We start from the raw sequence: 5,716 nt of genomic DNA, 5'->3' as shown, positions 1-5,716 counted from the left end.
AGAGCCAGACCATGTGAATCAGCCTCTTGGCTGTTACAGCTCAGTCAGACCTCCAGATGAACCACCCTTCCAAAACCAGTCAACCCACAGAATAATGAGTGGTAGTGAACGATTGTTACTTTAAGCCACTAAATTTTAGATTGATTTTTAAATGGAAAAATTAGTAGCTTAAAAATATTGCATTGGCATGATTTTACTTCTCATTTTTATTATGAATAGAGTTGAGCATATTTTCATATTTCAGTTATTTTTAATGACCATTATGATAAGTTTAAGTACCGCTGGTCTGATGACTATATATGTCTCCCCTCCCCAGTCCTCGTCAAGTATGGCTTGGTTGATTTTTGGAGTTCCGTAAGGAAAAGAGGGCCTAGTGCCCTATAGTCAGCAAACTCCTTAGCTGCCTTTTCTCACAATGCCTGTGAACGCCCATTAAGTCCCTTTGTCATCCCACCCAGACTCAAACCTTCGCTACTAGTTATGAAATAAGATCTCTATGCTTATCAGTAGCTAATAACATATACTAGGAAGTCTTGTAGGAAGATTGTTTGCACTAATAGTTGTAGGACTCTAATTATGCCAGCCATGGAGATCCTGCAACACTTAGAGCTCCAAGTAGATAGTTCGATGTTCTCATTTTAGATATGAGAAAAATGCTTCTAGAAAAGTTGAGATATTGATTCAATGTTACAAAGTAGGTTGGTAATTTTAGGCTTAGGGTAAGGGTCTTGACTCCAATTCAGTAGTCAATCTATCATCTGCTTATAATTTCTTAAGAAAAGAAGAAACTTCTCTATGTTTTAGTTTTTGTTCTGTCAGATAAAATACCCCATAGTCTATGTTTTGTAATAGTTGGCACTTTTTTGGTTGCACGTGACAAAAACTCAACTCACATGACCTTAAACATAGGTGATGTATAGGCTCTAGTACCTGCAAAGTCCATGCCTGGCAGGATTCAAATGTCTGGGAAGTACTGGCAAGGATCTGTTTGTTTTCATCTCTCAGTTTTGCTTTTAGCTTTTGGCTACATTCCCAGGCAGGCTCTTTCTATGAGGCATAAAGAGAGCTACCAAGAGCTTTAGTTTTACATGGTCTTTTTACCTTACTGTCCTGAGGAATATAGCTCCTGATGGCCTGCCTGGGTCACACGAACTTCTATGACTCAACTACTGTAGCTAAAGGGATGAAATACTCTTGCTGAATCAGGGTTATGAGCCACCCTGGGAGCTGGGGCAAAGGAAGGGCAATGTCAGCCTCACATCATTTATGCTTAGTCAACTGGGTAATTACAGCATGGGGGGGGCATGGTGTCCAAGTCAAAGGCTACTTAGTAGACAAATAAGATGTGTCCACTACGTGTATTTGTATGTATTCAGTCCTCATTCTACTAAATGCGGTAAAGTCTTATACTTAGTTGAGGTTTCTTATACTTAAGTGGTTAAGATTTCCTAACTAAAGCTTTAGAAGGAAATTTAATGACCTACTCAGGTTTAGGATGGTCTCTGTCCTTATTTTGGTGAGATACAGGCAGTTTACCTGAGGTTAAATAGCCTTAGGACTGAAATTACATGGCTGTTATGTGAATATATGCATGAGACTCATGAGACTGACACTTACAATGAGTGGGTTTTGTTTTCCATAATGATTGTAATTTCAGTCCTAAGGTTATTTAACCTCAGGATACTGGAGAGTAATGGTCAGGACTGCTGAACATGGTTATGCAAGTTACATGTGAAACCTGCACAGGTTAATGCAGAATGCCCATTTGAGAACTTCAGTATTCCTAGTTTTCTACTAGTTTTATGTAGGAGAGCTCTACTTGCTCCACATCTGTGTCAACACTTGGAATTATCAGACTTTAAATTTTTAGCCATTCTAGTGGGTAGGTATTAATATTTCACTGATTTTGATTTTCGTTTCCCTAGTCCTAAGAAAATTAGTCCCATGTTTAATGATTTGGGCATATTTTAGTGGCTTATTGGCTATATGTCATCTTTGGTGAAGTGTTTGTTCAGATCTTTGTCCCAGCTTGTTTGTCTTTCTATTACTGAGTTGAGAAAGCTCTTTCTATATTCCTATATCATTCTGTCAGTTGATGGGGAAGGGGTATATTTAAGCCATTTAGAGCCAAGAAAAAGTAACACGAAGCTGATTACATATCCCTCGTTCTCTGTTGGAGGAAAAACTTATTGCCGTCTGTCTTCATAGTTTCCTATGGAAGCTGCCCCTACAGAGTTATCTGTCTGCCTCTTGCCCCCTTACCCCCTCACTAGGAGGGTGGGAAGAGCGAGCTATCTGATCAGTGAGTTTGGGAGCAGTTATGACCTTGCCCAGTTAAGTCCCCTGGTGCTCTGGGATTTGTTATGTGCACAGTGTGCCTTTTCTGATCCTCCCCATTGTAGAAGTGCCAAAGCCTGTGGGTTTCTCACCACTGCCTGTGATTGAGAGGCTTCATTCAATTAGAGGATTCTAACAAGCCTGTTTGATCCTCACACTGTATGGAAAATCGGATTTCCAAGTCAAGTAATCACAAGAGTAATGATCCCATTATCTTTGTCATATAATGTTATTACTTTGTCTTATAACAATAGGAATGACTATTCTATCATATTCACAGATCCCAACTACACTCAAGGGAAGGAGATTATACAGGGAAGGTAGACCTGAGAATGGGAATCATGGGGCCCTCTTAGAATTCTGCCTACCTCAGTTCCTTATACCTTGAGAATATGAAATTATCTGTATCCAGGACAGGAAGGTACATGTAAAGGGGATTTTAAGTGCATTAGAACAGATACCAAATACTTTTAAGGACCCCATGGTAAATTAGACCCCATCTCAACTACTGATTTTGGAAATAAGCAAAAACTTACATATCTTAACAGTAATAAAAGACTTCTTTTGGAGTTTAACTTCCCAATGTAATCTATTTTCATATTTACGTACATAAAGCCATTAGCTACCTCTAAAAATGTTTCCCTCTCCCTCAAAATTTACAACATCCATTGGCCCCCTTGTCCTACTGTTCCTGTATGTGTATTCTTCTATTCCTCATTTCTGTTTCATAGAAATCTTGCAATGTTGTCCCTGAGACTTCTGAAATCTATTTTTGTTCCTAAACCATTCAAAATGGATGATTTCTGAGAGTCCATGTGTTCAACCAAGAACTTGGCAGATCTCTAGGAAACAGATTATAAAACACTGCTTAAGTCCAAACTGAAAACCCAATTTCTTTCAGAATGATTACTCACAATCTGGCTGGATGCAGTCACCTGCTGACCAGAGCTTCTCAGGTGCAGGTTCCCATGCAGGTTACCTTCAGGTGTCTGTCAGTTTTGTTAAAATGAGCCTCAGTCACTTCTCTGGAAGGGACCATACATCCCAGTTTCCTCAGAACAGTCTCAGTTTATGCCTGCTGTTCTGGTATGATTATTCATTGTGCATCGTTTCACTTTCAAAAGTGTCTCAGTTTGGATGATAAGTTATATGATCACTCTATGATGTTTTGCAGAACACTTTCCTAATTAAAGCAGAACTTGTACACACATCCTCAAAAACAGAAAAACTTTTTGGTATTTATTAGTAAAAGCAAATCTAGTTTACATTGCAAAAATTCAAACTACTTGACAATGATTAAATAATCATTCCTTGCTGTCTTCCATTGTGTATTGTGTGAGTTTCTCACAGTTAACAGTAAATATTTTAAATAAAAAAAAATGGTAAGCCCACCAATAAGTATTTCTGTGGATCCAAATCACGATCTTCAAGTAATATATTTGAACCAAAGAATTGTATCAATAATATATTTTAATGGAGCCCCATTCTCCAATTCTATTATGCAGTACAAGACCAGAAATCCTATTCCATGGTCTGGGATTGTAAATATAAAGAAGAATCAAAATAAGATTCAGAGAGAGAGGTAGAGGGGATGGGGGGAAGAGAGAGGGTGAGATGGTTGGAGAGCATACTGATGAATAAGTCCATGTGCCTATCTAGGTCAAAAGGCATGGGGATTTCTAGGTCAAAGAAAACTGTGATTCTAAGTATGGTACACAGATAACTAAGAGGTGATATCTTTAAAATTATCTGCATGGAAAGGTCACTCCAACTACTGAAGTAAAATATCAGGTAAAGAATGTAGAAATATCATAGAAATCAAGTAAAACCAAGAATATCTAATAGCTAAAACATGATTTTACCCAAGTTTAACTGATTATTTCCCTTCCACTCTGGCAAAAGACAATTCCTGATTGTTATAAGACTCAACACTTGCTAGGAAAGGTAAGTGAAGATAGATGACATGGTTTAAATATAGCATCAGGAACCACAGACAGTGTCTGGGAATAATTTTATTTGTTGAACATACTTTTAACAAATATTTGAGTGCCCATTATATTCCAGCCTTTGTGTTAAATGTTGGATGTAAAATGGGGAGGAAAAAAAATAAAACCTACAATAGTGACAGCAGAGGTAAGATCGCTGCTGTGAAGGAGTGTATAGCCTCATTCTTTAATTAGAGGTTTCATTCTGCTGCTATGTTCATTTCAAATGTTACTATGCTAGTTGAATAGATATGACTCCCTTCTTATGATTTACATGTTCATTTAATTATTTAGAAAAATTTTTTGAGCAACAGACATGTTTTGGGCCCTTCTTTAGTGCTGAGTATTTCTCACTGTAAGTCACAGCTCCAAAATCTTCTTGTGAGCACATTCTAAATATAAGCACAATGTTACATTATTTGGTGAAAACGTTCACTTTCAAGAGCTCTTTTTTCTAAAAAGCTCCAGACAATTACACATTCATTGCTTTCCTTAAGTGCTATCAGTTACATAGCTTCCACATAGTATTTCAACATGAGGTTAATTGCAGCTAAAGAAAAGTTTATGATTAGTTCAGACAGGTATTTTTCTTCATTGTCTAATACCATAAATCCATTAAATTCCTATCCATCTTGTCATCCTCTCCTTGAAGACTGGGTTATATGACCTGCAGGACTAGTTCAGTTTCGTGATTATAATTGTGATTGGCAGAGAGCTTTCAGAGTTGCAATAAATTTTGCCACAGGCAGAGAGGGATTTTGTACCAACCCAATTCCACTGTGAAATCTGAATTTTTAACTATATTATTACTGGTGAACAGTATCATTTTGAAGAAAGAACCATAGCTGTCTTCTGGCTTTAATGGTTGGAGTAATTTGTTTTAGAGGACAAAGTTTGGTGTAGCTTACAGACATGCAGCTTTATTATTATTATTATTATTATTATTATTATTAGTGACTACCTTTAGTCCCACTTTCTGGAATTATCCTGTATCCTTAGATTATTTTCCAGATTGTTTTCCTAGCCCACAGATAACCCTGGGATATGAGGGGTTTGGGAGAGTTCTTGTCAATGGAAGTAGACAACACATTTTCTCTGCTCTATTTTTTTCTGTCTGAAAAAAAGACAAATTTCAGGGACTCTCCTGGGCATGTATATATGTGTGTGTGTGCACGTGTGTGTGTATATACAAACAAGGAGCCCATGTGCTCATGATACATGCATTCCTCCCTGAAATTTCAGTTGTGGACATGCTGGAAAAATTGGGTACGTAAATTATGTCTGCCCCCAGGCACTTTAACTTGAACGGCCGGCTCTTACTCAGCCGACCACTATAGGTCTCCCTGTCCTTGGCAGAATCACAGGGGTAATATTTTTTAACATGGTTGAACAGC

This window comes from Manis pentadactyla, chromosome 19, assembly GCF_030020395.1.
Source record: "Manis pentadactyla isolate mManPen7 chromosome 19, mManPen7.hap1, whole genome shotgun sequence".
NCBI classification, from domain to species: Eukaryota; Metazoa; Chordata; class Mammalia; order Pholidota; family Manidae; genus Manis; species Manis pentadactyla.
The sequence above is the reverse complement of the archived record's forward strand: the minus strand, read 5'-3'. Positions refer to the sequence as shown.